Source organism: Crotalus tigris, unplaced genomic scaffold (assembly GCF_016545835.1).
Source record: "Crotalus tigris isolate CLP2741 ecotype Arizona unplaced genomic scaffold, ASM1654583v1 scf7180000018259.218504, whole genome shotgun sequence".
NCBI lineage: Eukaryota > Metazoa > Chordata > Lepidosauria > Squamata > Viperidae > Crotalus > Crotalus tigris.
In genome coordinates, this window is record NW_024096908.1 from 32440 (window position 1) to 56309 (window position 23870).

Genomic DNA, 23870 nt, shown 5'->3' on the forward strand with positions numbered 1-23870 from the left:
CCTCTGTTCTTCAAGCGAGATCGGCATACAGATAAGTCCCCAACTTAACAACGCTTCATTTAGCGACCCGTTTGACCTTACAATTGCACCGAAAAAAGGGACTTATGGCCGTTTTTCACACTTAACGACCGTTGTAATGAACACGCGATCAAAACTCAGACGCTTGGCAACTGACTCATATTTACGACGGTCGCAGCGTCCCGGAGTCATGGCATCCCCTTTTGCAAAATTCAGTGGGGGAAGCCAGATTCACTTAATGACTGCAGCGACTCGCTTAACAACGGTTGGCCAGAAAGGTCATAAAATGGTCATAAAACTCACTTAACAACCACCTTGCCCAGCCACAGACATTTTGGGCTCATAAGTGGAGGACTACCTGCATTTATGACGGTCGCGGTGTCCCCGGAGGTCACGCGATCCAAAAAAGGTCACAAAAAGGGACAAAACTCAGTTAACCCTCTTGCAGAGCAAGAAAAAATTTGGGCTCATTTGTGGTTGTTAAGTCGAGGATTACACACACACAGAGAGACATAGTGAGGCTTTGGATTTGATTAATACCTATGGTAGTTTGCTTTAATGATTCACGGTCGCTAAGCAGACGCCGCTGTTGGGAGAGCGAACCCTCTCTTTCCGCTCAGCTTTCCGCAGCCCCCGCGGCACATGATCCACACTTCGTATTGTGGCATTCTGTGGCAGTTCCTTAAGGCATAGCCTTGCAGCCAACCAATTTCCCTCTAGGCCTGCCGAGGGCATCTTGTGCCAGTGAACTTAGCTGCCATCACTTCCCTTAAGTACCAGTTCTGGGCCGCGGCATGCCAGCAACTGGTCCACACAAACAAGCAAAGCCCCGTCCGTGGGATGCAGGCAGCACACAAAACCACGCACTCTCCGGTCCACGGAAAAACCTTTGTCTATGGAACTGGTCCCTGGTTCCCAAAAGGTTGGGGACCCCTGCCTCAAGCTCCTTCCTGGCAGAGGGAGAAATGGCGCCTGGAGAGGTCCCAGTTTGCCTGGTGAACTGGTCCAAGAAACCAAGCTGGGTTTCCTCCCACACACACTTTGGCTCCGGAAGTTCCCAGTCCATCTGTCTGCCTTGGGAGCCCATCTGCAGTGTGGAAGCTCCGAAACTGGATGGGTCTGGAGCAGGGCTAGGCAATGTTGGCTCTTTTATGACTGGTGGACTTCAACTCCCAGAATTCCTGAGCCAGCCTGGCTCAGCTTGGAAACCTCTCAATTTCCCCTCAGCGTGGCTGGCTCAGGAATTCTGGGACCACGAGTCATCCAACTACCCCTAGAATCCTCTAGGCCAAGGGTAGGCAAACTTGGCCCTTTTATGACGTGGACTTCAACTCCCAGAATTCCTGAACCAGCCATGCTGAGGGGAAAGGGAGAGGTTTCCAAGCTGAGCCATGCTGGCTGAGGAATTCTGGGAGTTGAAGTCCATGAGTCATAAAAGAGGCAAGGTTCCCCACCCCTGCTATAGACGAACTCTACATCTGGTGGAACTACTGGTTTTTACTTTTAGAGCAGGGGTCTTCAAACTGGGCTTTTATGACTTGTGGACTTCAACTCCCAGAATTCCTCAGCCAGCCACGCTGAGGGGAAAGGGAGAGGTTTCCAAGCTGAGCCATACTGGCTCAGGAATTCTGGGAGTTGAAGTCCACGAGTCATGAAGGGGCCAAAGTTTCCCCCATGCTGGCTCAGGAATTCTGGGAGTTGAAGTCCACGAGTCATAAAGAGCCAAGGTTGCCTAGCCCTGCTCTGTACCATTTCGGACAAATGGCTGTCCAGTCTCTCCTTAAAAACTTCCAGTGTTGGAGCATTCACAACTTCTGGAGGCAGGTCGTTCCACTGATTGTTTTAACTGTCAGGAAATTTCTCCTGAGTTCCAGGTTGCGTCTCTCCTTGACTAATTGTTCTGTCAGGAAATGGGGCAAAACTCCCTTCACAGCTGTCTTGCTTAGCAACAGAAATTTTGGCCTTGCCTACCTCTGGTATAGGTTCTCTTGTCTGAGCAAGGGGCTGGACTAGAAGACCTCCAAGGACCCTTCCAGCTCTCTTGTTGGGGGAACCCACTCCCAGCAAGAAGTGCTTTGGGAGAGGGTGTTTGTGTGTGTGTGTGGGGGGGTGTTCTGAACAGCTCCGGACCCAGCCCGAAATCCCCTCTTCTTCCTGTTTCACCCCCTCCCCACTTACCCTGTTTAAAAGATTTTTTTTTCTCCTGCTGGCTTTTCAGGTTGAAAAACCTGCGCCCATCACTTGCAGGGGGAAAAAAAAAAAGCAAGGCAAAAATGGAACTGGCTCGTCCGCCTGTCAAGCCTCCCTACACGACAGTTTCTTTGCAAAGCCGGCCTCTTGCACGGTTGGCAAGAAGAGGAGGGGGTGGGGGTGTCTTTATTAATGGCCTGACGGGGAGGAGGGGGTGTTCCTCTCTTTCCTCTCTGTCGGGGCGATGAGTTATGGCTGCAGCCAGCAAACCGTAACGCGGGCAGATGAATCTCCATTAAGCAAGACAAGAGTGGGGGATGGGTGGGTGGGCGCAGGGGGGGGGAAAGGGATCAGCTGCCAGCTCCTCCAGCTGGGGCTGCAGTCTTTGTCATTTGGCAAAGCTGGAGGTCACCGGGTAACGGTGACATCTATCATGCACCCTCGGCCTGGCACCAAACGAAGCGTGCAGGGGGGAGATGCCTTCCCTTCCCTTTCTTTTTTCTTTTTTAAAAAGGCCTGCTTTTGAATTGAGCAGCATCAGCAGCCAAGTTGCTGCAGAAAAAGCAACGCGCCAGGCCTGACAGCCAGCAGGGGCCTTGGAGACTGGGAGGGCTGGGGAGGGAGACTCAAGAGGTCATCCAGCCCAACCCCGATTGAAGCCGGAGGCCACTTCAAATGCTGGGGAAGCGCTTCCTTTTGAGATGAGTTTGGGAGGTTGGCGATTCGGAGCCTGGTGTGGGAGAGCGAGGCCGGGAGGGATCGGCGGGTTGTGCGAATCCAGGTTTTCTGGAAACTCGCGTTTGGGCGTGACGGTTGGATTTTTCTGGATTTGGAGAGCCGAATCGGCATTTTTCTTTGAATGGAGGGGCATTCACAGACGCCAGGAACCCATTGTGTCTGTTTTTCCTTAATTCCTTAATTCCATTGAGTTTCTGGCAAGCGGTGCCCTCTTTGAGGAGACTCCATTCCAGGAAGGCCCTGGAAAAGAGCAACAGAGGTTGGGTTTTTATTTGGGTGTTTCTGATTCCTGGTTTCTCAAGCATGTAAATGTTTTTAACAGAAGGGCCCTCAAGTGGAAATGCTCTAAGGAAGGGAGCAAGTAACAGGTTAAAGAAAAGGGAAAGAAAGAAAAAAGAAAGAAAGAAAGAAAGAAAGAGAAGGAGGAAGGAAGGAAGGAAGAAAAAAGGGAGGGAGGGAGGAGAAAAGAAAGAAAAAAGGAAGGAAGGGAAAAGGAGGAAGGAAGGGAAAAGGAGGAAGGAACAGAAGGAGAGATGAAGGGAAGAAGGGGAAAGGAGGAAGGAAGGAAGGAAGGAAGGAAGGAAGGAAGGAAGGAAGGAAGGAAGGAAGGAAGGAAGGAAGCTTCAGAAGTGCCCTGCTGACTGTCTAGTGAGTCGAGGTCTCAACCAGCCATTCTCAACCTTGATGCCTGGAGTCCAGTTCCCAGAATTCCCCAGCCTCTCTCCCTCCCTCCCTCTTTCTCTTCTTTCCTTCCCTCCCTCTCCCACCCTCTCTCTCTTTCTCTTCCACCCCCTTTCTCTCTTTCCCTCCCTCTCTTCTTCCCTCTCTTTCTCTTCCACCCCTTCTCTCTTTCTCTCCCTCCCTCTCTCCTTCCCTCTCTTTCTCTTCTACCCCTTTTCTTTCTCTCCCTTCCTCTCTCCTTCCCTCTCTTTCTCTTCCACCCCCTTTCTCTCTTTCTCTCTCTCCCTTTCTCCTTCCCTTCCTTTCTCTCTTTCTGCCTATGCTGGATAAAGTCCTTTCCGTTCTTATCCTGGCCCTGTTGCTCATTACCAGACATTGATTTCTCAATGTCACTTCATGGCTGGTTTTTTTTTTTTTATCAGACAGTTTGTCTTTCTTCCCCCTTCGGCTGACAGGGTTTTTTTTTTTTTCCAATTGTGTTCTGTAAAACCAGTTGTTTCATTACGTCAGTTTTTATGTACGGCGTCCGGGGACTTTGATTTGGAGGACCAGAGTGATATATTATTTAAAAAGCACACATTTCTGATCCCGTCTTGCCTTTCTGAAAAATCAGCCGTGGGATACGGTCTGGTGTGAAATGGCTGCCTGCATCGCAAGATAATTTCTTTTCCTGCAGAAATCTGGAGCACTGGACGACAAATTCCATTTCTTTTGGCTTCCCCCCCCCCCCTCTAACCTATCTTTATTCCAGCATTTGAAATGGCTTCAGTCATGAGAAACAAATGGCTTCAGTCATAACAAATAATGTAAATCCAATGAAAGCTTTAAAATATAACAACAACAACAACAACAACAACAACAACAATAATAATAATAATAATAATAATAATAATAATAATAATAATAATAATAATGTTGGAAGGGATCTTAGAGGTCATCTAGTCCAACCCCGTGCTCAGGCAGGAAACCCTACACCATTTCAGACAAATGGCTGTCCAGTCTCTTCTTAAAGACTTCCAGTGTTGGAGCATTTACTGCTTCTAGAGGCAGGCTGTTCCACTGGTTAATTGTTCTCACCGTCAGGAAGTTTCTCCTTAGTTCTAGGTTGCTTCTCTCCTTGGTTAGTTTCCATCCGTTGCTTCTTGTCCTGCCTTCAGCCGCTTTGGAAAATAGCTTGACTCCCTCTTCTTTGGGGCAGCCCCTGAGATATTGAAAGACTGCTATCATGTCCCCCCCTCATCCTTCTCTTCGTTAAACTAGACAGACCCAATTCCAGCAACCGTTCCTTATATGTTTTAGCCTCCAGTCCCCTAATCATCTTTGTTGCTCTTCTCTGCACTCTTTCCAGAGTCTCAACATCTTTTTTATATCATGGCGACCAAAACTGGATGCAGCATTCTAAGTATGGCCTTACCAAGGCCTTGTAAAGTGGCATTAACACTTCACCTGACCTTGATTCCATCCCTCTGAAAATGCATCAGGTGTGACTCACTTAATGACTGCCTTGCTTAGCGACAGAAGTTCCAACGGTGATTGTAAGTCGACCACTATAATATTTGCTTTTTATTTTTAAGTAAAATTCCACATAGCTGAAGCTCTGAAGCAGCCAAGTATATATATATAGTTGCAATCTTCTGTAGAATAATTTTGCTGTATTATCTGGACAGGTAGTCCTTGGCTTACAACAGTTCGGTTAGTGACCGTTCAAAGTTACAACGGCACTGAAAAAAGTGACCGACCACCATTTTTCACACTTACAACCCCATAATCACGTGGTCAAAATTCAGACAGCTTGGTAACTGACTCGGGTCCTGTGATCTCCTTTTGCGACCTTCCCACAGGCAAAGTCAATGGGGGGAAAGCCAAATAACCATTGTTATTAATTTAAAAACTGAAGCGATTCACGTAACAGCTGTGGCGAAAAAGGTCTTAAAATGGGGCAAAACTCACTTAACAAATGTTTTGCTTAGCAACAGCAATTTTGAGCTCCCTTGTGGTTGTAAGTTGAAGACTGCCTGCATTATCTGTATTACCTTTCTTTAACAATAATCAGAATTAATTTTTACGTCATCCTCGCTCTAATGACTCTGGGCAGCATACAGCAATCAAAGAGGTTCCAATAACACAATAAAACATTAAAATATAAAGATACAAACTGGCCAGCTCCACAAAGCGAAGGTCCCCATTCTCCCTTTTTTTATTTTTTATTTTTATTAAAAGTTTTACAAATTACAATATAAACCCACCCATCCCATCCCCCCCTCCCCCACTTCCCAGAGCTGATTACAGGGTAACAAATAAACAAACATACTCTAGCTAACATAAACCAACTAAACTATCAATCAAAACCATAATACATTTTAACTCCTTCTCAAAACAAATATTAACAAATTAAGACAAAAATAATAATACAATTAATACTGTTAATAATTATCTAAAATCTATTCAAAAGCAAGGTAATACTTTTCAGTTTCATACTTCTTCTGAATATAATCAATCCATCTTCTCCAAACCATAATATATCTTTCTTGTGAATGATCCTTCAAATAGGCGGAGATTTTCGCCATGTCTGCTAAATTAGACACTTTAAGTATCCATTCTTCCAAAGTAGGCAATAAGTTTTTCTTCCAATATTGCCCCACCAATAATCTTGCAGCAGTTATAAGGTTCAACATCAAATTAGTTTCTTTAACATCCAAATCTACAATAATACCCAACAAAAATAATTGCAGAGTAAATTTTATCTTTTTCTTAAAAATCTTTTGAATATTCCACCAAATCTTAATCCAAAAAGCTTTAATATCTTTACAAGTCCACAGGTCCCCATTCTCCCTTATTCAGATTGCGTATGATATATCTGAATATAATCAATCCAATTTCCCGCAGTTTTGAACCCTGGCCTGGTGTTTTTTTCCCCACCCTCACATTTTTCCCTTTAAAACCAACGGTCTTCCTTGTAGTTATATATACCCTTCTGTCAGTCTTATCTTTATAACCCAACAAAGTGATATAATGACAGGATTTAAAAGTAATCTCCACCCCGCCATCTTTTCAGTTTTATTTAAAACAAAATTCCCAAGCCATTCCAGAAGATATGATTTACTTCCCCTTCAGAGCGACTAAAAGCACCCACGTCTGTAATTTAGCCCAAATCCTCAGTTGTTCAATACTCACAAAGCAGAAACGTGTTCGAGCTTTCTTTAAAATTCAATATAACAGCCCAGACAGAAGAGTTACCCTAATATGAGCAGCAGTTCAGGCAATCTCATCTTCTGAATTTGACCAGTTAAGATGGCTTTTCTTGCTTTGTAAACCTTGCTGGCTGACTTACGCTTTATATAGCACAGAATCGTTAGGCTTGGAAGGGACCTCAGAGGTCATCTAGTCAAGCCCCTGTTTGGGCAAGAAACTGCAGCAGCATTTCAGAAAGAATGGGCTACTCAGAAGTATGTTTCTCTTCACTGGAGACCTTCAAAGGGAAGCTTGGTTTTGCTTTGGCTGAAGAGGCTTCTGCATTTTATGCAATGTGGTTTATGGAGTTTTGAAACTTTTCTGATGCTCCCCGAGTAATACAAATAGTCCTTGAGTAACCATGATTTGTTTAGTGATTACTCGAAATAATAGAATAGAATAGAATAGAATAGAATAGAATAGAATAGAATAGAATAGAATTACAGGAATAGAATAGAATTACAGGAATAGAATAGAATTACAGGTTAGGATAGGATAGAATAGAATAGAATAGAATAGAATAGAATAGAATAGAATAGAATAGAATAGAATAGAATTTCAGGTTAGAATAGAATAGAATAGAATAGAATAGAATAGAATAGAATAGAATAGAATAGAATAGAATAGAATTACAGGTTAGAATAGAATAGAATAGAATAGAATTATAGGTTAGAATAGAATAGAGTAGAGTAGAATAGAATAGAATAGAATAGAATAGAATAGAATTACAGCAATAGAATAGAATAGAATAGAATAGAATTTCTGTATCTCACAATGAAATTAAGTAATGTGCACAGTGCACACTACACACAAATAAAAAAACACAAGTAAAAACATACATTATATAGACATCCTTCACATTCTATTCACCGTTGTGCTGCCCCTAATATTGCGCTTCAATGTTGCACCATCCAGGAATAACAACAACAACAATAATAATACAGTTGGAAGGGACCTTGGAGGTCATCGAGTCCAACCCCCTGCTCAGGCAGGAAACCCTATACCATTTCAGACACGTAGCTGTCCAGTCTCTTCTTAAAAACTTCCAGTGTTGGAGCATTCACCACTTCTGGAGGCAGGTTGTTCTACTGGTTAATTGTTCTCACTGTCAGGAAATTCCTCCTTAGTTCTAGGTTGCTTCTCTCCTTGGTTAGTTGCCATCCGTTCCTTCTTGTCCTGCCTTCAGGCGCTTTGGAGAATAGCTTGACTGCCTCTTCTTTGGGGCAGCCCCTGAGATACTGGAAGACTGCTGTTATGTCAACACCCAAGAAGGTGCAGGCTGTCCTCAACGTACGAGCACAATTAGCCTAAACATTCTGTTGCTGAGTGAGACATTTATTAAGTGAGTCTTGCCCCATTTTACGACCTTTCCTGCCACAGTCGGTAAGCGAATCACTTTGCTTGTCAGAAGGCCGAAAAAGGGACACTGCAACCATCATAAGTGTGAGTCAGTTGCCAAACACCCTAATTTTGATCACCTGGCCACGCGGATGCTGCAGTGATAGTAAGTGTGCCGCTGTAACTTCAAATGGTCACTAAATGAACTGTTGTAAGTCGAGGACAATCTGTAATGGATTCAGAAATAATTGGGTGTGCTTTAGTTGTCTTTTTACCAAGCTTCAGGAAGCTGGAGAAAAAATATTTTCCATAACACAATGAATTTTTCAACCTCCCCATCAATCTGTCCAAGATTGACAGTTTGTGATCGATGCAATCACTCACTTGGCATTTGAGAGAGAGAGAGAGAGAGTGTGTGTGTGAAAGAGAAGAGAGAGAGAGAGAAAGAGAAACAGAGGGGGGGGGGAGGGAGGCAGCCAGACGACAGTCAGATAGGTGATAGAGAGATGATAGAGAGATATGGATAGAGATGATAAAGATAGATAGATAGATAGATAGATAGATAGATAGATAGATAGATAGATAGATAGATAGATAGATAGATAGATATGATAGAGAAAGATAGATATAGATAGAGACAGACAGATAGAGATAATAGGATAGACAGAAAGATAGATAGAGAGACATGATAGAGAGAGAGATGGATAGACAGACAGATAGATAGATAGATTGATATAGATAATATAATAATAATAATGGCTTTGGAAGAATATCTGAAGAACAATGATGAAGATGCACTGAAATTAGTATATCAGGAAGGCTTACTGACTAGTGGAGAGACCAAACTGGCCTACAAGAAAGACCAAATGAAGAACAGAATAGAGGCATGGGAAGACAAAGCACTACATGGCCAATACATGAAAAAAATAGCTGGGAAAGCAGATAATAACAAGACCTGGCAATGGCTAAGAGCAGGAAAATTGAAGAAAGAGACCGAGGGACTAATTCTGGCTGCACAAGACCAAGCCTTAAGGACAAATGCATATAAAGTCCAAATTGAGAAGACAGCAACAGACAGTAAGTGCCGCCTATGCAAAGAAGCTGAAGAAACAGTGGACCACCTGGTAAGCTGTTGCAAGAAGATTGCACAGACTGATACAAGCAGCGGCATGACAAAGTAGCAACAATGGTGCATTGGAAGATCTGCAAAAAATATCATTTGCCTGTAAGCAAAAACTGGTGGGATCATAAAATAGAGAAAGTCATAGAAAATGATAAAATTAAACTGCTCTGGGACTTCAGAATTCAAACAGACAAGCACCTGCAACATAACACCCCAGACTTAACAATTGTCGATAAGAAAGACAAAAAAGTCTGGATAGTGGACGTGGCAGTGCCTGGAGATAGCAGAATAGAAGAGAAAGAACTGGAGAAGATAACAAAATACAAAGACCTACAAATAGAAATAGAAAGACTGTGGCAAAAGCAAGCAAGGGTAGTACCAATAGTCATAGGCTCCTTGGGTGCAATCCCAAAACAACTGGAGCACCACTTGAACACCATTGGCATTGACAAATTCGCTATTAGTCAATTGCAAAAGGCGGCCTTACTAGGAACTGCTTCCATCCTGCGACGATATCTGTAATACCATCAAACATCCACATCTGCCTATCCCAGGTCCTGGGTAAGGACTCGATAGGTAGACAAAATGCCAAATCCAGTCTGAACATCTGGCTGACTGTGCGATGATCCATAATAATAATAATAATAACATAACAACAATAATAAAGTTGGAAGGGACCTTGGAGGTCATCTAGTCCAACCCCCTGCTCAGGCAGGAAACCCTATACCATTTCGCACAAATGGCTGTCCAGTCTCTTCTTTAAAACTTCCAGTGTTGGAGCATTCACCGCTTCTGGAGACAGGTTGTTCCACTGGTTAATTGTTCTAACTGTCAGGAAGTTTCTCCTTAGTTCTAGGTTGCTTCTCTCCTTGATTAGTTTCCATCCATTGCTTCTTGTCTTGCCTTCGGGGGCTTTGGAGAATAGCCCCTGAGATATTGGAACATTGCTATCATGTCCCCCCTCGTCCTTCTCTTCATTAAACTAGACATACCCACAGACAGAGATGATAGAGATAGAGATAGAGGTAAATATAGAGATATGTTAGAGATAGATCGATGATAGATAGATAGATAGATAGATAGATAGATAGATAGATAGATAGATAGATAGATAGATTAGAGAGATGATAGAGATAGATAGATTAGAGAGATGACAGAGATAATAGATTAGAGAGATGATAGATGAGAGATAGAGAGATGATAGATAGATAGATGATAGAGATAGAGATAGATAGATGATATAGATAGATAGATAGATAGATAGATAGATAGATAGATAGATATGATAGAGAAAGATAGAGATAGACAGACAGATAGAGATAATAGGATAGAGAGACAGATAGATAGATGATAGAGAGAGATGGATAGATAAATTGATTGATATAGATGATAGACAGAGATGATAGAGATAGAGATAGATAGATGGATAGATATAAATAGAGATGATAGAGAGATAGATAGACAGAGAGGTAAATACAGAGATATGGTAGAGATAGATAGATGATAGAGATAGAGATAGAGAGATAGATAAATTAGAGAGATGATAGAGATGATAGATTAGAGAGGATAGATAGAGATAGAGAGATGATAGATAGATGATAGAGAGATAGAGAGATGATATAGATCAGTGGTTCTCAACCTGTGGGTCGGGACCCCATTTGGGGTCGAACGACCATTTCACGGGGGTCGCCAAACAACGCAGTCTGCCATTTTTTCCCCCTTTTCCTTAGCTGTGCTACTCCCTTTTATTCTATTGGCTTTTGAAAGCCAGTAGAATAGACTCTATTCAAGAGAGTCTAATTCTATTGGCTTTCAATAGCCAATAGGAATTGTCCAGGCTGTCTCTGCCCTGCTGAGCCTGCCAAAAGTCCCATTCTGCAAACGGTGCTGCACCAGTTGAGTAGTCCTCGACTTACGACTGGTTGAGTAGTCCTCGACTTACGACCGGTTGGGGGTCGCGGCATTAAAAAGGTTGAGAACCACTGATATAGATAGATAGAGATAGCTAGATAAATTAGAGAGATGATAGAGAGATAGAGATAGATTAGAGAGATGATAGAGAGAGAGAGGGAGATGAGAGATAGACAGATACAGATACATAGAGATAGAGATAGATAGGCAGTCAGAAATGAGAGAGAGATTTCTGCATCTCCCAAATGAAGAGCCCCCCCCCTCACCTGTCCCCTTGGCCTTACTGCCTGCTAGATTGGGAGATTTTGGAAGAAAATTTGCCTCCCATGCAGGTAAGTCCTCAAATTATGACCACAATGGGCCCCAGAACTTTGGTCATTAAGGGAGTCATGCCTGATTTTATGATCTTTAGTAAGGTCACCATAGTCGTAAACCGTAATGTGGTCCTTAAGTGAGCCCTGTCCAATTTTACAACCTTTTTGCTGCAGTGGCCATTAAATGGATCCAGCGTCCCCCCTCTGCTTGTTGGAGGCCCCCCGGGAAGGTCTCAGGTGCGAAATAGGCGACGCCGGGATGCTGCACCTGTCTTTTTATTTATTTATTTATTTATTAAAAAGTTTTATAAGTTTTACAAAAAGAACAAAACCATACAAAGACAAAAAACAACATATACAAAAAAAACCTAAACATTACATAACAAAACCCCCTTTCCCCACCCCCCACCCAAACATCCCCCCTTCCCCCCCCCAGAGCTTCCCAGAGCAGAATATAGGCTTAATTAAAAAACAATTAAAAAAATTATATTTATAAAAAAGGAAAATATAACATTAAAACATATATATATATATATATAAAAATGAAGATTATGAAAAGGCTAAATAATATTTTTTTATATCCAGTTTAAATTGTATAAATTTTATCCACTTATCCCAAACAGCAAGAAATTTCTCTTGCGTTTGTTCCTTTAAAAAAGCCGAAATCTTTGCCATTTCCGCCAAATGAGACACTTTAAGAAACCATTCCTGCAATGTAGGCAAAGATTCCTTCTTCCAAAATTGTCCTACTAACAGCCTCGCAGCTGTAATCAAATTTAACATCAATATAACCTCCTTTGTATCACAATCAGTAACTATACCCAACAAAAATAATTGCGGAGTAAATTTTACCCTCCTTCTAAAAATTCTCTGGATATTCCACCATATCTTAATCCAAAATGCTTTTATCTCTCTGCACGACCACCAAATGTGATAATAAGTAGCATCCATGCAACCACATCTCCAACATTTAGGTTGTAAGTCAGGATACATAAGAGACATTTTTTGTGGATCAAGGTGCCATCTATAAAACATTTTATAAAAATTCTCCCTTAAGTTCTGTGCTTGTGTAAATTTGACATTTCTGACCCAGATGGTTTCCCAGGTATCCAATGAAACTGGCTCACCAAAGTTCTGCGCCCATCTGATCATACAATCTTTAATTAGTTCCGTTTCTGAATCCAATTCAACTAAAATCCCATAAATCCTCTTAATGTGGGTTTGTCTTTGATCCTTCACTTGCTTAATAAGATTTTCATCTTCTCTAAGAATACCCACCTTACAATCCACCTTCCATCTATCTACTAATTGCCTATATTGGAACCAAGAATAAATAATATTTTCTTGTGCTAACTCTTCCCGTGATTTTAACTGCCAGTTTTGTCCATCCCATCTAAGTAACTGTCTATAAGACACCATATCCATTTTAGCACCCCTTTTTATTCCTTCTATCGCATGCCAAGGTATAGCCCATAATGGTACTTTAAAATCACTTTTATAATATTTTCTCCAAGTCCTAAGTAAAGAAATTCTTAAAATATGAGCTTTAAAAACCCAATCCATTTTTTATTAAATATTAAATAGGCATGCCACCCAAAAAGTAAATCCCATCCCTCTAGATGGAGTATCTCAGGATTTGTCAAATTTACCCAGTCACTGATTAGTGTTAAAACCACCGCATCATAGTATAATTTCAAATTCGGTGCCTTGAGTCCACCCCTCTCACGGAAGTCTTGCATAATTTTAAACTTAACCCTTGGCTTTTTCCCTGCCCAAATAAATTTGTTAAGGCCTTTCTGCCATTCACTTAAATTAATCTCATTCTTCAAAATCGGTAGCATTTGAAACAAAAAGAGAAACTTGGGTAGAATATTCATTTTTATCACTGCAATTCTTCCCATAAGAGATAATTGCAACTTCTCCCAATTCTTCAAGTCTTTCTGTACCCTAACCCACAACCTTTCATAGTTATTTTTAAATAATTTTGCATTAGAAACAGATAACATCACCCCCAGATATTTTATCTTATTAACAATTTCAAAACCCGTCAAATTAACCAAGGTCTGCTTCTCCTGGCTAGTCATATTTTTAGATAAAATTTTAGTCTTGTTAACATTAATCTTAAAGCCCGAGACCAAACCATAATAATGAATCAATTGTAATAACTTTACTACAGAATGAGTAGGTTGCGACAAAGTAACCACCAAGTCATCCACAAAAGCTCTTAACTTATATTCTTTTTTATTAACTTCTATTCCTTTAATTTCCTGCGACTCTCGAATTTTAATTAACAATATTTCCAATATTAAAACAAACAGCAACGGTGATAATGGACATCCCTGCCTGGTACCTTTCTCTATTGTAAAAACCTCTGACAACCCTCCATTGACAATAAGTTGTGCCGTTTGTTTTTGATATATTACTGTAAGAGCTTGTACTATCTTTTCACCAAAATTCATCTCCTCCATTACTCTTAACATAAAATGCCAATTCAATTGATCAAAAGCCTTTTCAGCATCTAAAAATATCAACCCTGCAGGGACTTGGTTGTTCTTGTCTAAATATTCTAATAAGTTAATAATTTGTCTAACATTATTTTTCATATACCTTCCAGTTATAAACCCAGATTGATCTTTATGCACAAGATGATGCACAACCCTCATAAGCCTATTTACTAAAATTTTTACAAATATCTTATAATCCACATTTAAAAGAGATATAGGCCTATAATTCTTTGGTAAAGTAAGATCTTGATCCTCTTTTGGAATCAGTGATATAAAAGCACTATGCCATGAAGGAGGAATCTCTAGACCCTGTAAAATATCATTAAAAAGATTACCTAATGGCTGAATCATCTCCTCCATTAAAGCTTTATAATAAACAGCTGTTAACCCATCCGTACCCGGTGCTTTCCCTGGTTTCAATTGCTGAATTGCTAACGTAATTTCCTCCTTAGTAATTAAGCCATTAATTTCCTGCTTCTGATCCTCTGTCAATTTGGGAAAACTAGCCTCGTTTAAATATTTATTTATATCTAAAATTTGAACATTGGTAGATTTATATAATTTTTGGTAATACTCCAAGAAAGATTTCTTAATCAATTCCTTCTGAGAAACTAATTTACCCTGATAATTTATTTTATCTATTATTCTCTGTCTCTGTTTCTTTCTTAGCTGATAAGCCAGCCATCTCTCTGGCTTGTTAGCATTACAAAATGTATTTTGTTTCATAAACAGTAAGTTGGTTGCAGCTTGATCTGCTAACAACATATTAAATTGTGTCCTTAATAACTTTACAGATTCTTTAATATTTTCATCAGAAGGATTTAAAATCAAAGACTTTTCTTTTAATTTAATTTCATCTTCCAATTCTTTACGTTTCTGAGTCTGCTTTCGCTTATGATAATTGTTCATTTTTATCAAAATACCACGCATAAATGCTTTACCTGCATCCCATACCATTGACATTGAAGTCCCCTTATGCATATTTAAAGCAAAATAATCCTTTAAACACTCCTTTAACTTTTGAACATTATTTTCTTGTCTAAATAAATTTTCATTCACTCTCCAAGATCTTCTCTCCTCTTTTTCTTGAGTCAGCTCCATCCAAACTGGGCTATGATCCGTCAGCGACCTAGGAAAAATCTTTACATTCTTTACTCTATTATATAAGTCCGTTGTAATAAAAAAAAAGTCAATTCTTGAGAAGGATTGGTGTCTATCTGAGAAAAAGGTGAAATCTCTCTCCTCTTGATTACATTCCCGCCAATAGTCCCTTAGTTCCCAGTCCTCTTTCATGTCAAAAAAGGCTTTAGGTAATTTTGCATGTTTAAAAAAGGGAGAAGAACCTTTCTTGTCCCTTTGTGTGTCTAAGACACCATTCCAATCACCCATTAATACTACGGATCTATAGTCCAGCAAAGTTATTTTTTGATGTAGCAACCTGTAAAATTGTTCCTGTTGCTGATTTGGTGCATAAAGTCCCACTATAAGTACTTTCTTACCATATAAACCAAGTTCAATCATCACATATCTTCCTTGGGGATCCGATTCTACCAGACAAGCTGGTAGATTTTGCTTCACATAGATAACAACTCCCCCCTTTTTCCCTGGAGCAGAAGATACAAAATGAAATCCCAAACGAGCATTAACTAAATATTTCTGATCCTTAAGTAAAATATGAGTTTCCTGTAAACAAATAACATCATTGTTATGTTGCTTCAAATAATAGAAGATTTTTTTCCTTTTCTGAGGAGAATTCAATCCGTTAACATTCCAGGTCAGAAACTTTGCCATCTCCCTTAGCCAGGAGCCCGGAGAAGACACCTTGGAGATCTGCCATTGCTGCATGTGTTGCATAACTCTTGGGTCTTGCTCCTCCCACCGGCAATGATGGACTTTCAGAAGAAGCTTCTTTAGCCTCTTTCTTACGTTGCTCCTTCTCTTTGCGTTTATAAGCTGCACGGGTCATTCTCTGCTCTTTAACCTCCGTTTGACGTTGCCATTCAGCTTGCAGCATCCCAGCAGAGACCAAACCTAATGCCTCAGATTGCTGCTCCGACTCTTTGCCACTCAAAGACTTCTGAACAGGTGGAGCTGAGCCTGCACCCAGGACCGTATTGTAAAACTCTCTGGCTTTGTCAACCGTATTCAATCTGTAACGTGTCCCCGCATGGCTCAGAACAATACCCATCGGGATTTCCCATCTGAATGGTATCAATCTGGTTTTAAGCTCATTAGCCAGAAAAGGAAAATCTTTCCTGTTTCTTAAAATCTTTGATGGGATTTCCTTTAAGATAATAATATCTTGAGTAGCAATCTGGAATCTCTTATTATAAAAAGTTTGTACAATTTCATTACGCAGAGACTTCCTTGTAAAATAAATCACCACATCTCTGGGCAAGTTCTTCTGCTTTGCAATCCAAGAATTGACTCTATAAATTTTTTCAACTTCTCTGCGTAACTCTCCTTTATCCATATTCAGAGCAACAGCTAAGTCAGTAAGCACCATCTCCATCAAATCTTGATTCATATCTTCCTTGAGGCCTCGAATCCTCAAGGCATACTCCATCTGTCTATACTGAAACATAAGCATATCTTCTTGTGAAGTCTCCACCTTCCTTTCCACATCTTGAATTTTGTCATCAAAAGAGTCAACTTTATCTTCCACTTCCTCCAATCTTGCATCCAGTTTCACTACCACCGTAGCCAAGCCTGATACTGCTGCAACTATATCTTGTCGCAAGATGGTATTATTAGGTTCTAATAAGCCCTTTATCCCACTTATCTCTTCTTTAATGTCAGATTTAATATCAGATTTAATCTGCATAACAAATTGCTTCATTTCATCTCTCATTTGAGACATAGCATCCCCCATTATCCCTTTACCCTCTTGTGCTGACAGGCCTGGCAGAGGAGGAGAAGGTGGTGGCTGAGCCGGTGGTACATGTTTAGGTTGTTGTTGTGGTTGTGCAGCAAGAGCTGTAGGAGAAGAAACCACCTTAGATGTTGTCGAAGGCAGCTGTCTCTTTGAAGCCATTTTATGTGACACTGTTCTCACTTCCCTTCTCCCCAAAGAAGGGGGAGGAGGAAAAGATTTCTTTCAAAAAAACAGCACCAACATAGTCCTTAAAAAAATCCAAAGAAGAAAAAAAGAAAAAAGTCAAAAGAAAAATCCAGTACCAAGAGCAAAAATATCAAAAGCAAAATCATTAAAATCCAGTCCTTTAAAAATAAAGAAAAACTAAAGAAGGAAAAAAAAAAACTCCGACACTTTCAAAACGCCATCTTAATTCCTCTCTCCGTACCAAAAAAAAAAAAAAAAGAACAAAGGAGAAATAACCAAAACTAACCAAAACTAGCTAAAAGAAAAAAAAAATAAAACCCTAAATTATAAAAAAAAAATCCTTTAATCCGCTCCGTCCGTTTTAAAAGTTACTCACCAAGACGCTATACTCACGGAGATAGAGGCGGCGGTTTCTTTTGCTTCAAAGGAAGCAAAAACAGCTGGGAGGCGGAGATCAGCAGGAGCTCCGAGGGAACACTCCTTTCGCCCCCTCTAGGAATAAATCCAGAGGGGGTGAAGGGGTTCTACCTCTACCCCTGCGTTCTCTATCCCTTCCCTTTGCCCGGGAAGGGATTTGCGAACCGCGGGCCAGCTGATACGCGCTGGGCTCCGCGATTCCGACACCTTCCCAGCTGGACGGCTAAGAATTAGCCGCCATCGCCGTCGCCCCATACCGGAAGCTCCGATGCTGCACCTGTCTTGAATAGATGCTGGCTGCCCATCACAGGATTGCTGGGATGCTGTGCAGGTCATAAGTGCGAGGACTGGTTGCAAATTACTTTTCTCAGGCCTGTCACAACTTTGTTAATGGTCTAAATTAGAGCCTGTTTGTATTGTTGCCGAAGAAGATGGCACAACCTTGACTTCACCTTCATTAATTAAGATTGCATTATTCAAAGCGATAGGAATTCAGAGAGTCCTCGACTCACGACAACGTTGTTTATTGACCGTTCCAAGTCACAACGCCACTGAAAAAAGTGATTTAGGACTGTTTTTCACACTTATGACCATTGTAGCAGTCCCCACGGTCACATGATCCAAATTCAGGCGCTTGGCAACTGACTCGTATTTATGACGGTCGCAGTGTCCCGGGGTCACGTGATCCCCTTTTGCGAACTTCCGACAAGGAAAGTCAACGCGGGAAGCCGGACTCACTTAACAACTGTGTTGCTACCTTAACAACTGCAGTGATTCCCTTAACAACTGTGGCAGGAAAGATCGTAAAAACGGGGCAAAACCCACTTAACAAATGTCTCGCTGAGCGACAGGAATTTGGACTCCGTCGTGGTCGTAAGTTGAGGACCACCTGTACGAAGCACAACTCCACAAAAAGAGAAACCATGGCAAGTCAATTTAACTGTGGTTTGGGGAATAAGCCACAATGAGCCAGGCTAACCCACAGCAAACACAAGGTTGTGGGAATGTGGAATTTTTCCAAGATTTGGGAGGCTGGATCAGACCAGGGGTTGTTCTTAGTCCTCATGATGGGTCCCACGTGTGTTTGGGAGATCAAGTGTGAAAACCTGGGATTTTTTTTTTTCCTTTTACCAGTTGCCCTTATAAGCCGGTAGATAAGTAAGCTGCCATGTAAATTTTTAACCAGGGATAAGCATGCATTTAGTCACTGCTCTCTTGAAGCTTCAAGATTGATGGCTGTTCCCCTCGGCTGACAGCAAATTCCATACTTTAACTCTTCATTCGGCTTCAAAGCTTTGATTCTTTCAGTTTTAAATCAATGCAGAGGGAGAGAAAATCTCTTTATCTACTTTTTTAAAAAAAATACCACGTGTTTGTTTTTTTATACTTCAATCAGGTCTTTCTTTCTCCACCTTTGCTCCAAGAGGGAGAAAAAACAAGCAAACAGACTTTTTAAATCTTTTCTGATTAGGGTCTTCCCCTGTTGCTTAATTGTTTGGCTTACACAAAGGAAGACTTTTATTTTTTTATTATGTTATTTTATTTTTATATTTTATATATTATTTATTTTATTTTATTTTACTTTATAATAATAATAAATTTGGAAGGGACCTTGGAGGCCATCTAGTCCAACCCCCTGCTGAGGCAGGAGGTTTTATTTATATTTATATTTTATTTTATTATTTTATTTTATTTTATATTTTATATTATTTTTTATTTTATTTTACTTTATATCAGGGGTGTCAAACTCAATTTCATTCCAATATTCCAATATCTCAGGGGCTGCCATAAAGAAGAGGGAATCAAGCTATTTTCCAAAGCACCTGAAGGCAGGACAAGAAGCAAGGGGTGGAAACTAATCAAGGAGAGAAGCAACCTAGAACTAAGGAGAAACTTCCTGACAGTGAGAACAATTAATCAGTGGAACAGCTTGACTCCAGAAGCAGTAAATGCTCCAACACTGGAAGTTTTTAAGAAGAGACTGGACAGCCATTTGTCCGAAATGGTGTAGGGTTTCCTGCCTGAGCAGGGGGTTGGACTAGATGACCTCCAAGGTCCCTTCCAACTTTACTACTACTACTATTATTATTATTATTATTGAGGGCCGCATCAGCATTGCGGTTGCCCTCGGGGGGGGGGGCTGGGTGGGTGTGGCCAGGGTGGGTGTGGCCTACTGGGTGGGCGTGGATGGAGTGGATGTGGCCTACTGGGTGGGCATGGCCAGCTCTACATCGTTTGCGTCAAGGGTGCCTGTGGGGGCCTGGGCAAGAGTGGGACAGATCTGAGGGTCTCTGGCAGAAGGGGATGGGACCGGGGCAAGCGCCAAGGCATGGTCCATTTCTTTATTCCTCACAAAGGGTGACACCTTCCCAACATACACCCAGGGGGCAGGGCCGATGCGGCAGGGGCTGGTTCCTTGCTGTTTCCAGATGGCCTTATGGAGCTAAGACTGAATGCGTTTCGGCATAGATGTTCACCACAAAATTGTACATTGGCTCCCGGCCAGCCTGGGTCAGGGCCAAGGCAGCAGGGGTCATTCCCTCACTGTTTCCAAGATGGCTTCGCGGGCCACATTAAACCACTTCGTGAGCCGCATCCGGCCCCTGGACCTTGTGTTTGACATGTCTGCTTTATATCCTGCCCACACAGATTGAATGCTTCCCTCTCCACATAAGAGAGGTAGTATTCACTCAAATGAACAGATCAAAGATTACTTTATTCACAGGTATTCTCAATCAATAACTCACGGTTACAGCTGAAATTCTTCCGGAACACATGGTAACCAGAGTCCATTTCATTAGGTAAAAAGTTAATGGTTCTTTGTCATCCTGTATATGAATCACATGTTTGCAGAACAAAGCTTCCAACACATGCGTCTGGGAGCCATGGAAGAGAATGAGCGAAAACTAGGCACAAAGCCAGGAAGTACAGTCATAAAACTTTGCAACTCCTCCCACATAGCATTACTAACAGATAAACTACATTACCCATAAGCCATCTCTTAAGGAAACAGCGTTTAACCCTATAAATGCCAAACATTCTAACATACAGTTCATTCAAGTATATACTGTGACCAGATGATTACATAACTGGTCCAGAACACTCCCCGCTTGGAAATATAAATTTCCACTACTAACTAACTAAAATAAGCAAAAAAACAGCAACGTAGCATTAAGCATGCAATTCTCATTACTAACTGACTATTAACTAAAATAGGTAAAACATGGTGTCAAAACATGCATAACTATAAGGTAAATACAAAACATGCACAACTATAACAAAGATAAACAAGGTGTTACATCAAACAATGCAATCATGAGGTACCCAATATACATAGTTTGAGGTTCAATCTTCCAGTTCGGTCTTCGTCAGCAATGGGACCAAGTCGGCGATCAGTCTGGTGCAAGAGTCTTTGAGTCACGATCTAACTCACGTGGCTTCACGATCTGGACCTCAACTTGGCAAACTAGTCCATCAGAACTGGGTGGGACCTGGTGCACAAGTCCCATGGGCCAAGAGTTCTGGTATGTGTCCTTGTCTCTCAGCAAGACAAGGTCTTCTTCCTATAGGAGAAACTGGAACCAAAGGAACTTCTGGATCAGAAAAACTGGAACCCAAAAATTTTCAGGAACAAAGTAACCTGGATCCACAAGATACTCAGGAACAGCAGGAGCTGGAGCTACAGGAAACTCAGGAACAGCAGGAGCAGGAGACGCAGGAACAACAGGAGCAGGAAACTCAGGAACCAAAGGATCTGGAACCACCGGTGGAGAGTTGATGATGGCTGGTACTGTTGTCATGAGGGTAGTGAGGACCTCGTGTGGGCGTGAGTGTCTTTGTAGATATAGAGTCCATGATTTTGCGGGGTACACCAATCATGCGCTCCCACACTTCTCCCATGTGGTATGCATGGGAAGGGTAATTTTTGGCCTTCAGACATCTGTCAATCACTGGGTCATGACGAATACCTTCAATAGTCTGTAAGCCCTTGCAGGCTCCTACAAAGCTAGCTTTTGGGGTGCTGAGACAAGTGATCAGGACGATCAATACTATGCCCAATCTCAGGGGGCTCCGTTTAGAGGAGCGTTCGAAGCGGGCTGGTTCTAGGAATTGGCTAGAAGGTGGTTTCTCTGTCTCTTTGCCCATTGAGGACAAGCAGACGGTACTGGGTGCCTGAGGTTGAATGTTGACATTTTGATCTGGAGCTAGAAGCATATAGTGTTTTGGTCTCTGTGGCATCAGGCTGTCTGGACAAGCCAAGAACTCAGGACCTTTTAGCCAGATCAATTCAACTATGAAGCAAGGATGGGTCACTTGACTTGGTTCACAAGGTTCTTATCTGTTGGCACATATTGCCATTATTCAGAGCTTGACAATGTTTCAATCTTTTCTACTCTATTGCCTACATAGATGTAGAAGTGTCTGCTTTGGTGGCAGATGTAGCTTGACGTCACCTTGCTGTCTGTGTAGAAGGTGGTGGACTGTAGCTCAAGGCATATTGTCTTCATTGTCAGGCTGGTGATTTTTACTGCCAATATGGTACCATAGAGTTCTAACCTTGGTACGTTGTGGCCTTGTTGCGTTGTTAGTTTCGTCTTTCCCATGACAAAACCGACACTGCACCTCTCCCCACTGTAGACTCTGATGTATCTTATGGCTGCAATCACCTTCATTGACACATCTGAGAAAGCATACAATTCTTTCTTTTGTATGGTGGCAGATGAGCTGGAGACATACATGCGTTGCATGTGTATGCTTTGGAGACAAAATAGGGAGTGTACTCCATGACTCCCAGTCTTGTTTCTGCCTGTCCCAATGTGTAGTGCTTTGGGAGAATGTGCGTGGCTGCAGAGATTGTCCACTATGGACAAGGCTGAGTCATTGTGACTTTTACGGGTCTGGAACACTCTTGCTTCCAAAATGGGTTTGGTTGTCACAAGTGTGAAGTGTTCTTGGTGTGGTTCTAGGTGGGAATCTCTTCCATTGCTGAGAATGGAGGTTCTTGAGATATTCACCTGGGTTGGAGTTTGCGGCATATCAATACAGACCGGCCTTCCAATGGCCCATGCGAGTTCTGTCTTAATGGCTACTGGGGTGCCTGGTGGACCTTTGATTGTGTCATCAGAACCAATGGACCCCAGGGCATCTTGTTCCACCATAAGTAGGATTTCAGGATCTAGGGGAGGGATTAGATCAGCTATGTGTGCTAGGTGAGGTATGTTTCTTGCCACCTCTGGTGTTGAAATTTTGCTGCGAAGGTCTGGTAAGGTCTTCCATTCCAACACTGATGGCAACAGGAACTGTGAACTCCCGTCTATCAATTCTATGTGTCGACCACAGATTTTCCTCCCCACCGTGCTCATTGGTACTGTGCACGTGTTTATTGTGAACCACGTTAGTTCACACGGGAGATTGAAGAGATGGAAAAATGCAGGCTTAGCTATTGTGGCCTTGCTGTTTGCATCTAGTATAACGTACATCTTTACAGCCTTTTCTGGTCGCCCGTTGGGGTAGACTTTAGCTAAACAGACGGGGGAGCATGAAGGAGGGCGTGGTGAGTCACCACATATTTGTCTAGTATACCCCGAACATTTCTGGGTGCTCTTTGGAGCCACATTGAAGCTCCCTCACTATGGGAGGGGTTGAGCTTGCTTGTTGTGGCTCCTCAGAGGGCTACTTAGATTCTAGATGCAAGGCTGCCGGATGCTTGTCACTGTTACACAGGTGGCATTTCACCTTAACTGCACAATCTTTGGCCATGTAATCCATAGAATCCCAGCACTTGTAGCATATCCTGTGCTCCTTGAGCAGGGCCTTTTGATCACCCGTGGATTTTCTTCCAAATTCTCTGCAAGTCAGGCCTTTGTCGGATAGGCATCCTCCACGATTGCGCGTTGGAAGTTTTCTTTGGCCGGGTCATGACCTCTGTCTTGTACACTGAAATATGAGTTTTGTCCTTTGTGGCTTGAAAAGGACCCTTGTTAGTGCCAAAGTTGTGACTGGTCCATTTTGGCATCTTGAAACATGTTTCATGGACGTCAAGATAATTGGGGTCATTGTACATATCTGATTGATTGGAAACAAAATCTGCAAGAGCAGCAAAGGGTGGAGGGTTGCTGGGGTACTGTTTCCTGTGGGACTGGGTCATGTCGAACCATTTATCTTTCAACTGTCTTGGTAGTTTTCGAGTGATAATCTTCTGCGTGTCGAACTGGTCAAGGCAGGCAAGTCTCGGCATGGTGAGACTTTGTTGTGCTGCCTGGAGCCCTTTTAGTAAGATGGAGAATCTCCAAATCTGACTAGGATCGTTGATATTGATGTTAGGGAAATCGTAGAGCTCCTGT